We start from the raw sequence: 12074 nt of genomic DNA, 5'->3' as shown, positions 1-12074 counted from the left end.
CTATCCATCTAGGCTACCCTCGAAGTTGATTTTATGATACTTAAAATTGGTGTTAAGGGAGGCACTAGAATCCATACCAAAAACAGAGTTGACGAGTAAGGATAGTAAAAGATATTTCTGATCTCTTTACTCTTACATTGGTTCGGTTACAACGTTTCAAACTTTCATCGTTACAAAGATGTTACGATCTAAAAATAGAATTCTCTCTCTCATCTGCCAGCCGTTTGTCGTGGAACCCGCTCTCAAATGTTTTCATTGTTAAAGCTGGTTCCACGACGGAAAAAATGAAAAAATTTGAGAGCGGGTTCCACGACGCGGCCTGCCAAAGTGCCGTAAAACCCGCACTTATAGACATTTTTACAGCGGGTTCCACTGCGAACTGAGACGATGTTAAGGTGATTTTACAATTTTGTATTTTTTTTTATTGGATTATAAATTTAGCAAAAAACATTAAAAGAATAAAAATATAATATAAATAGATTTAAAATTAAAAAAAAATGAATGTCCCGAGCCTGGTTTGAACTCATTTTACTTTGCACACCAGCCAAGCACTCTACCACTCGGCTATTCCTCATTCGTTGTCTCGCGAAAAATTTCTCAAACTTAACTTGTCGCGCAATGGAACCCGCTCGCTCCAGCGGGTTCCACTGCTGGAACCCGCCATAGAAAATTTTTCTTTGTATGAGATGTCCCATCTATGTACTTTATAATCTTTGCTTTAACTAACTTAAAGGTATGGTGCTCGGAAAAAAAAACAAAAAACGGTAGGGATGGAAGGGGGGTAAACAAGGCGCGTGGCAAACAATTGAAAATAACTTAAACTGCGTGGGTATTAATAGTGTCTCTATGCCAAATCCTATAGCTCTATCTCTTATAGTCTCTGTGATCCACGTGTTTATAAAGACTGACAGACAAGGCTTTTTCAATTCTTTTTTTTATACTGATCAAGGATATATATACTTTATGTGGTCGAATATAATTCCTTTTCTATGTTACATACATTCTCACAAATACAATACTCTTGTACTCTACGATTATTCTACGAGATAATTTTTATGAGGGTATTATCCCTTGCAGAGGGTATTATAATTTTGTCCAAAAGTGTGCAAAGCAGTGAAGGAGACATCTCGGGCCCTATAAAATATATATATTCTTGATATATATATCAGTCTGTCTGTTTCCACGCAAACTAGTCTCTCAGTTTTAAAGCTATAGGAACGGTATATAAGTCGGAACGGCCGGGATCGGCCGACTATATCCTATAGCTGCCATATAACTGAACGATCGGAAATGACCAAACTTTTGTGTTTTTGAAGATAGAAAGCTGGAACTTAGTACAGATTATATTTTTGGTCAGTCCGACCTGTCAAATTTCATAACGATCGGTCGACTATATCTTATAGCTGCCATATAACTGAACGATCGGAAATGGTATTTGGTAGAAATACCAACTTAGTTATTTTTGAAGATATAAGCTCGGGACTTTTTTGTTTTTAGATATTTTATTGTAATTAATTGGTTTTATTATGATATTCTCATAAGGATCGGCCAACTATATCCGATGTTTGCGATACATATGCGGTTTTAACTGCAAGGGTATATCAACTTCGGCTCCGCCCGAAGTAAGCTTTCCTTCCTTTTTTTACATATGGTTTAGTATTCCTACTTATCGAAAAAAGGGTTGCTTATACTAAAATTTCTTTTTATACTCTCGCAGAGGGTGTTATAATTTTGTCCAAAAGTGTGCAACGCAGTGAAGGAGACATCTCGGGCCCTATAAAATATATATATTCTTGATATATTTATCAAGTCTGTCTGTTTCTACGCAAACTGGTCTCTCAGTTTTAAAGCTATCGGAACGGTATATAAGTCGGAACGGCCGGGATCGGCCGACTATATCCTATAGCTGCCATATAACTGAACGATCGGAAATGACCCAACTTTCGTGTTTTTGAAGATAGACGGCTGGAACTTAGTACAGATTATATTTTTCAGTCAGTTGATTCAACCTACAAAATTTCATTAGGATCGGCCGACTCTAAAAACACCAAAGTAATACCAATTCTGATCAATCAGTTATATGGCAGCTATAGGACATAGTCGGCCGATCCCGGTCGTTCCGACTTATATACTGCGTGCAAAGGAAAGAAGGGTGTGTGCAAAGTTTCAAGTCGATAGCTTTGAAACTGAGAGACTAGTTCGCGTAGAAACAGACAGACAGACAGACAGACAGACATGCTCATATCAACTCAGGAGGTGATCCTGATCAAGAATATATATACTTTATAGGGTCGGAGATGTCTTCTTCACTGCGTTGCACACTTTTGGAAAAAATTATAATACCCTCTGCAAGGGTATAAAAAAGTAACTTTGTACAAAAATAGTAATTTTCTAGAGCATATAGTTTTCCGAGTAACCTCTAAATGACACGACTTAATAAGGGCGACTTAATAATGACACGGCGCTCAGGTAGGCGCGAAGTGGGTATTTTTTATGGTATATTATATAGAAGTCCAAATAACTAAGAAAACAACAAATACTTCATACAAGACAAAATTGATTAGAATTAAGGGTACAGTTCAATTGTCTGGACGTACTTTTCCAATCAGGAAGCAAGTCCTTTATACACAGCATAAAACCCTTTACAGATTAGCATAAATGAAGAATTTCTTGAAGACATCTTCGATACCTTTTGCTGAGTGTAAAATGTCACTTATAGAGGTCCTCTAGTAGGACAATGATACAAAAGGTGCCAGAGGAATAGTTTGGGGTAACTCAATAAATGTGTTGAAGTCACTTGGGCAGTCGTCTGACTTCAGTCGTCTGACTTCAGTCGTCTGACTTCAGTCGTCCCCACAGAAAATAATTAGTCCAAAGGCAAGAAGATTGTTTTTAAGTCTATTTCAACAACCATTTGAATCATTTTGAAAACATACTTAAACTTAAAACATAGTCAGGACTATGTCGCCTCGTTACGCAGGTATAATTGGCAAAAAAGGAAGCGCCTTATTTTGGAATTAATTAATGCAGCTGGTCTTAGTTTTGGGTACTTAAATCAGGGACCGTTATTATTTTTATTATAAAAATTATAAAATAAAAAGAAAGGAAAGCTAACTTCGGGCGGAGCCGAAGTTGATATACCCTTGCAGTTACACCGGATTTGTCTCGCAAACATCAGATATAGTTGGCCGATCTTTATAAGAATATTATAATAAAACCAATTAATTGCAATAAAATATCAAAGTCCCAAGCTTCTATCTTCAAAAATACCAAAGTTGGTATTTCTACCAAAAACCATTTCCGATCGTTCAGTTATATGAAATTTGGTGGGTCGGATTAACTGACCAAAAATATAATCTGTACCAAGTTCCAGTTTTCTATACAGGCGAAATTATAATACCCTCTGCAAGGGTAAAAAAATCAACAAATAATTTTTAAACCCTAGCAGAGGGTATTATAATTTTGGTCAAAAGTGTGCGACGCAGTGAAGGAGACATCTCCGACCCTATAAAGTGTATATATTCTTGATCAGGATCACCTCCTGAGTTGATATAAGCATGTCCGTCTGTCTGTCCGTCTTTCTGTCCGTCTGTCTGTTTCTACGCAAACTAGTCTCTCAGTTTTAAAGCTATCGTCTTGAAACATTGCACACACCCTTCTTTCCTTTGCACGCAGTATATAAGTCGTAACGGATCGGCCGACTATATCCAATAGCTGCCATATAACTGATTGATCGGAAATGGTATAACTTTGGTGTTTTTAAAGTTAGTTAGTTAAAATTTTAGGTTAGAGCTATTTTTGGCAAAATAATACGGCATGCCAAATTTCATAAGGATCAGCTATGTCCTATAGCTAACTATAGCTAAGAAAGGAAAGCTAACTTCGGGCGGAGCCGAAATATATATACCCTTGCAGTTAAAATCGGGTATATATAGCAAACATCGGATATAGTTGGCCGATCCTTATGAAATTTGGCGTGTCGTATTATTTTGCCAAAAATAGCTCTCACCTAAAATTTTAACTAACTAACTTTAAATCATCATAATAAATCCAATTAATTACAATAAAACATCTTAAAAAAAATCCAAAGCTTCTATCTTCAAAAATGCCAAGGTTGGTATTTTTCTACCAAATACCATTACCATGTCGTTTTGAAGTTTTTTAAGTCGGATCAACTGACTAAATATATAATATATATAAGCTGTTAAATGTCACTGTTACTAAAAATAACTCATGGTTTGACAAGCAAGTTGCTGGCGTTTTTTAATATCTTTAAATGTGAACAAAAAGAATTAAAATATTTTATATACAGTCGAATCAGTCGGACTTGTAGTAAGTTTTTGTGTATGTCTATTGAAGGAATTGATCGTTTTTTTGTTATTGGGTGTGTATGGGTACCCATTTAAAGTATAATTGTTAATGGAAAATCTAAAGTTTGAATAGAGAAACAAAAAAAATTGCACTTAGTTTTACCTTAATATTTATACTGTGTTATAGAGTGTTTTATCCTCTTTTAAATAAATGTAGTCTTAAGTGCACTTTTGTGCCTTTTTTTTGAGCAATTCGCATTTTTCTGAGACGAGAGCAAAAACATTTGCTTTACTTGGGTCTGTTGTCGCCTGTATATGTCAGTTAACACGGTTTCCCAGCAACATGGAAGTTCCCCAGCTGATTATGCATAACCGTCATGGAAAGTACCAAGTCTTCTTATTCGTGCAGTACGTGCATCTTAAAATAAATCCTTAAAAAGGACATTAATCAATTGGCGCCCAACGCACAGTGGCCGATTTGGGTAATTTATCGTCAGATGTGAAATATCATTAAAAAATAATGATAATTTTAAAAAGTTTTTATGGAATTTATGGAAGTCCAACTTTTTATGGAATGTTAACCCAATAAGAAATAAAATTGAGTAATAAAATGTAATTTTAATCAAGTAAAATTTTTTATTTTGTATATTTTTAATTTATTTATTTTTTTTTTATTTTTTTTTTTATTTTTTTTAAGATTCTGTTTTAAAAAATAAACTAGTTTTAATTGTCCTAGTTTGAATCTAAATTTTTTTATGAGTCAGAATCCGAGTTTTCTTCATAAACATTGTAGTCCGGAAGAAGATTTTGGCATTCAATCTCAAAGGAAACTGCCTTGCTGGAGTTATTGGCCGAACTTTTGGAAAAGATTGTAATTAGTGGATATGAAGATACTACCAATAAATGAAAAAGATTCTTCGTTGTGTTTTGTCGAGAGTTTTACGCGTATGGCTCAAGCGAAAATATCTTAATTCTTTGTTTCGGGTTTCTGAGGCTTCTTCTGACATCATTCCGATCGGAAGTGGTACATTTTCTATAATATCGGCCCCGTGAATAACCGAAAATACCAAATGTTCGGTTAATCAACCCGAGTTCTACCTCTCGAAACGCTCCTTACATCTATTCAATTTTTTCCATCTTTTAGAAAGTTTTGCAAACATTTTTAATGGTAGATAATGATAGATGTCAAGTCCATCTCGGAACATTTGTATTTATCAACTATATCGCAAAAAATGTGATCAAACACGGCAGAACTCTTTTTTGTCGCGTCTTCTTCCCCATTCCATACTGCAAAAAGTGCTTTTTTATAGGCGGACATGATTGCTGAAAATACCGCTAAATATAACAAGGGCACGTTGGGCCGCTCAACATGGATAACACAGTGCGACAGTGATTTGGAACTTTTGAAGAGACCTAGTAGGAATTGTTCATTAGGTCAAGTATAGTATAAAACCATGTTTGAAATTTTTCATACACCCTCAAATCTTGATTTATTTCGAAAAAAAGGTTTTTCGGAAGTGGTTTGCTCTTAAAAATTCCTGAACGCATAATTTTAGGCCGATTTTCAATTTTTTTACGTTTTTCAATAGTTCAATGTTGTAGCTTTTGAAAAAATACATTTTTAATTTATTTGCACGGAAAGGATACAAATTTTACAAAAGAAACTGACATTTTTGAATTTTTGTCATGTTTTTCAAACTTTGACGCCATTTTTTTCGGTACAACTTCCAAGAAATGGGAATAAAAAAAGACGTCGATCAAGCCAAATGCAACACGTGAAAATTGTATATTACCACATGTTAGCTTAGAGAGCTTACAGCTGATCTGGTTGATCAAGTTTATAGGTTTTGGTATTATTATTATTATTATTATTATTTTTATTTTTTTTTTTTTTTATTCTACTAATATTTAATTATTTGACTATTGGTAGGGGAAAAAAATAGAAAATTGACTTATTCTGACGCTAAAATAGCCAAATTGGCCACTGTGCATCGCAACATAAGACGCGTCGTTCCAAAAAAAAAAAAAAAAAAAAAAGCCGCGATCGTAAGACCCTCGATTCGACGTTTAAGTAAAAACATTTAGTTAAAAATTTTTCAAAAGCGTTGTATCGGTTTCAAAAAAAAAAAAAATAAATAAAGTAAAAAAAAAAACCTACCTCCAACAAAACAAGGCCACAACAACACAGCCGTAAAAAAAAACAAACCAAGAACGACAAGAACACAACACAACCGAATTAAAAAAAAGGAAGACACCGACAACAGCATCAACATTTGTTTTTATAGTTAAATAAAGGGGATGTAATAAGAGTGTTCATTGATATTCCCACTATTTTCGAATTGCAAAATATTACAAAAAAATAAAAATATTAAAAAAGTGATTTTCCAAAAGTTTTAATCATAAAAAAAGGCACAACTTCCATACAATTTTTTTTATGGTATTTATATTTTGTTGTTTTACATGGAGGCATAAGAACATGCCCAAACAAAGTAGACGGAATGCGTAACTACGAACAACCGACCACACTATTTAATATCGAATCATTTCTCGGACTAGCAAAAAATTTTTCTGTTACTATAGGTGTTTTATTAAAGACTCATTAAAAGGAGGAAATGGCAAAGTAAGTGCAGGACAATCGAAGAAAATACATTTTAACTTCGACGAAAGAGAGTTATGAGTAATAGTATGGGCCTTAAAAAGCCTCAGCAATTACGGCGTAAAAAATTTAACCTTTATGTCAATGACCATTTTTACCGACAGTACTCAATGACCGGATACCACGATACCCACACGTAGATACGTTGTTTTAACTATGTTAAAAAAAATATTTTTCAATAGTTCTTCATTTGTTCATGAACAAAAATATATTGTGAATGTTTTACTTTTGTGAATGTTTTATTTTATACGAAATGTTTTGTGTCACTTTGAACACCTGCCGCTACAAAATGCTTATTGAAATTTACGCGCAGGGGCAAGTCGAGCCGGTATATAGTATATTCATTATAGCAGTGGTCGGCACCCCAATACATTGATATGGTTTTAAAGCATTAGTGTTAGTAACGAATAGCAGAAAGTATGTGGTGTGTGTGTGTGTGGCAGAGCTCGGGCAGAGAAATTTCCTATGCCCTCGGGATAGGGCCGTGCCGACCACTGCACTATAGTATATTCGGTGAGGAATATTGTGTACGGTCGGCCTTCTATATATAACCTACAAGTTTATAGTAAAAGGAAACGAATCTGGCATTAGTGAAATGTGGCTCAGACAGCATGTTTTGTGTATCTCAGCGTCAGTGTGACGAATCCGATGACGAAAGCGTAAATATTTCTGATAGTGATGACGATGATGGGATTCCTAATGAGAAAACAAGAAAGGAAAGCTAACTTTGGGCGAAGCCAAAGTTTATATACCCTTGCAGTTAAAACCGGATATATATCGCAAACATCGGATATAGTTGGCCGATCCTTATGGGAATATGAATATATAATCCAATTTATTACAATAGAAAATCTAAAAAAAGTCCCAAACTTCTATCTTCAAAAATATCAAAGTTGGTATTTCTATTAAAAACCATTTCCGATCGTTCAGTTATATGGCAACTATAAGATATAGTCGGCCGATCGTTATGAAATTTGGTAGGTCGGATTAACTGACCAAAAATATAATCTGTACCAAGTTCCAACTTTCTATCTTCAAAAACACGAAAGTTGGGTCATTTCCGATCGTTCAGTTATATGGCAGCTATAGGATATAGTCGGCCGATCCTTCTTATATTTGGCATGTTGTAATGTTTTGCCAAAAATATGAACTCTCTAACTCTAAAAACACCAAAGTTATACCATTTCCGATCAATCAGTTATATGGCAGCTATAGGATATAGTCGGCCGGTTCCGGTCGTTCCGACTTATATACTGCGTGCAAAGGAAAGAAGGGTGTGTACAAGTCGATAGCTTCAAAACTGAGAGACTAGTTTGCGTAGAAACAGACAGACAGACGGACAAACGGACATGCTCATATCAACTCAGGAGGTGATCCTATCAAGAATATATATACTTTCGTCGGAGATGTCTCCTTCAGTGCGTTGCACACTTTTGACCAAAATTATAATACCCTCTGCAAGGGTATAAAAAAAAAAAAAAGTATCTGATAACGAAGAAAATCGCGCAGATGAAAATGATTCCACGCAAGTTGCCAATGACGATTCTGAAAGCGATGCTGACGATATTACGAATACAGATGTCGACGCAGTTTCAACTGCACGTACGTTTGTCGCCAAAGATAAAACGGTTTGGCAAAAAACACCATCTAACAGAACTCAAACTCTCCGTCACAATATTGTGAGACAAAGAGCTGCTTCCAATCGATCAACCAAAACTCTCTCAGCGGCTGAAATTTTCAAAAAAATTATAACCCATGAAATACTGGATTTGATAACTCGTTACACTAACCAGAAAGCTAATCAAGGTATCAAAGAGTGGAATGAAAAAAATTCAAATCAGTTGTCGAGGACGTGGAAAAACGTAACACACCAAGAAACGTATTCGTTCTTCGGAATTTTGATTGCAGCAGTTGTCAACAATAGTAACAAGGACCATACAACTGCGATGTAGAAAACATCATCATTCCCTCTGTACAGGGCCACAATGAGCTTAAATCGTTTTTGGAACATCTTACGTTTTATCAGATTCGATGATGCACCGACGCGAGAACAATGATCCAAAGAGGACAAAGCAGCTCCAATTAGTGAAATCTGGTACATCATTAATCATCTGGTACAAATCTGGTAACCGTAAATTCCAAAGGAGATGACTGCGTCAAAGGATCGTGCAGAATTATCCACACTGTTCAGCTTTCACGAAAATACGACGATTTGTTCGTATGTGCCGTATTCGTACTCGGGTACCCGGTCATTGATATCTTAGACAAAAACGAGAAAAAAGAAATTACGGTGTCAGAACATAACAGGGCTCAGAGGGCCGCTCAGGAAAACGTGAAACATATTTTGCAAGACTATTTTTTTCCCAAAATTACTCATATGGCAAATGAGGTGGTCGCAAATTGTAAAATATGGCAGAAGGCAAAATACGATGGACACCCTCAGAAAAAGATTTTGGGAGAAACACCAATTCCCTCATACACAGGCAAAACACTTTGACATAATTTCGACAGACAAAAAATACTTTTTAACTGGCGTAGACAAATTTTTAAAATTTTCAATTTTTTGGGGACCAAAAACAATATATTGCGATAATGAGCCCTCTATAAAATCTGAAACAATCGACGTATTGAGAACACGGTTGAATTAATACTCCTTGCGGCTATAGAATACTATACAACCATTCACTTTGTAACAAATCGACATAATTCACTCATCAACTATAGAGCTCAACGCAGAAATTAGAGAAGAAGTCTCAAATGCACAGAAAATCCAACTACATAGATTAAATAAAACAAGAAAGGAAAGATTACTTCAGGCGGAGCTGAAGTTGATATACCCTTTCAAATAAAATCGGATATATATCACAAACATAGTATATAGTTGGTTGACCCTTATGAAAATATCATAATATAACCAATTTATTACAATAAAATATCTAAAACAAAGTCCCAAGCTTCTATCTTCAGATATACCAAAGTTGGTATTTCTTCCAAATACCATTTCCGATCGTTCAGTTATATGGTATATGGATAAGATATAGTCGTTTTGAAGTTTGTTAGGTCGGATCAACAGACCATATAGAATATGTACGAAGTTCCAACTTTCTGTCTTCAAAAACACGAAAGTTGGGTATTTTCCGATCGTTCAGTTATATGGCCGCTTTAGGATATAGTCGGCCGATCCCTATGAAATTTGTTAGGTCTGATTAACTGACTAAAAATGGAATTCGTACGAAGTTCCAACTATCTTTCTTCAAAAACACAACAGCTGGGCAGCTATAATATAAAGTCGGCCGATCCCGAGCCGAGCCGTTCCGACTTATATACTGCGTGCAAAGGAAAGAAGTGTGTGTGCAAAGTTTCATGTCGATAGCCTTAAAACTGAGACTAGTTGGGGAAGAAACAGAAAAAAGGACGGACAGACGGACATGCTCATATTAACTCAGGAGGTTATCCTGATCAAGAATTTATATACTTTTTAGGGTCGGAGATGTCTCTTTCACTGCATTGCACACTTTTGGACAAAATTATAATACCCTCTGTAAGGGTATAACAAGACAATACAGAAATTTTCAAGTAGGAAACAAGGTTCTCGTAAAATCAAATAAGAGGTTGGGAACTAAACTTTCAAATTTGTACACCGAGGAAACCATAGAAGCAGACTTTGCGGACCACAGTCTCAATAAAAGGGAGGGTGGTCCATAAGAAAAATTTGAGGTAATTATAACAAATTTTCTTTTATTTTTTTATTTTTAACACGCCAGGACTTGGACTAAACTTTTTCTCGCCTTATAAAAAACGGCCAAAACCACCGATTACACGGCTTCAAATTACATACCAGTCATAGACGGAGACGCGACCATTTGGAAAGACTTGCAGTGCCTAAAATGATCGACCAATTTAACAATGTATTCGGAGATAGTAAAGGACACGGAAGAAATGGAAGACCATTTCCCTCGGTCACATATGAAACAGATTTTAGACTCTGATTTAAGACACATTAGAACTCTTTTAGCTACAGTGAATGTTCACCATAGGCCCTCTAATAGCATCATCTTATTAGGCACCGCATCAAACATCGAAGCCGGTACTCCAGATTTCGATGACTTCGAGAAAATTAAATTCACGCAGAAAAAACCCATAGAATCAGAAAGTAGACAGACAAATAACTACACAAAGACCCAAGAAGAAATAAATATCCTAACAAACACAGTAAACATTTTAGTAAATAATGAAAAATGAGAACAAATAAATACAGAAAACTTATATGAAAAATTACTATCGTTAAAGTTGTCAGCTACACTTGGAAAAATTGGAATAATCAACCCCGCGATTTTCGATTCAAATGATTTACAAAACCTAATTAATAAACATTTTACAAATGTTACTATTACTGATCTAATAAAAGTTGCTCAAATAAAACTTTTATTAAAAATAACAGTGCGAAAGAAATATTTGTAACACCCTTAAAATCTTGATTTATTTTGAAAAAACCGTTTTTCGTGACTTTTTTGCGATTAAAAATTCCTAAACGCGTAATTTTAAACCGATTTTAAAAGTTCCGACGTTTTTCAATAATTAAATGTTTTAGCTTTCAAATTCAATTTTCAATCATGGTTTTGTACTTTATTCGACCTAATAAACAGTTCCTACTAGTTCCTAAACAGTTCCTTTAAAAGTTTCTAATCACTGTCGCACAGCCGTACGTAGCTTGTAAGAAGGTAATCTTGCACCCTGTGAAACAAAACGGCTCTATTCTTAATTTTGCTGAAGATAATATTATAGCTGACTGCAGTAACAAAACTGTGCCGATTTTAAAATACACCGCACTTACAAGAACATTTTGCACACACTGTTCGACTCGCACCAGCCATTTTCAACCACTAAAAACGGAACAACTACGATCTATTGACAACTGGTAACCGGAACGTTCCTTGTTACATTCGACGACAAGGTAAAAAAAAATTACACCATATACCGAAACTTGAAGAGCTACGTAAAAAATCAACAGCCCTCGCTGCATCAGCAGTCCTTTCCCCATTTCGCTTATTTCTCATAATAAAATTAATAAAAACATAATACAACATTTGTAATAGAATGCAATTAAA

The 12074-nt window shown here is 35.1% G+C and overlaps 1 protein-coding gene across 13 annotated transcripts in view; it reads left to right on the top strand.

The window, feature by feature from the left end:
- The window catches only part of disco-r (disco-related basonuclin zinc finger protein), a 187077-nt gene that overhangs the window by 43510 nt on the left and 131493 nt on the right, over window positions 1–12074 (top strand). For 2 of the 13 annotated variants that reach the window (XR_011444242.1, XM_070282991.1), the window contains exons 1-2: window positions 9230–9449; window positions 10731–11920. The exons of 5 other annotated variants lie outside the window; for them this stretch is intronic. The gene's annotated coding sequence lies outside the window, so the exon portion shown is untranslated. 6 more of the 13 variants (XM_070282995.1, XM_070282993.1, XM_070282998.1 and 3 more) reach the window with 5 other exon arrangements.

The sequence above is a fragment of the Drosophila bipectinata genome, chromosome XR (genome assembly GCF_030179905.1).
Source record: "Drosophila bipectinata strain 14024-0381.07 chromosome XR, DbipHiC1v2, whole genome shotgun sequence".
NCBI lineage: Eukaryota > Metazoa > Arthropoda > Insecta > Diptera > Drosophilidae > Drosophila > Drosophila bipectinata.
Note: the sequence above shows the minus strand (reverse complement) of the source record. Positions and strands in the feature narration are given on the sequence as shown.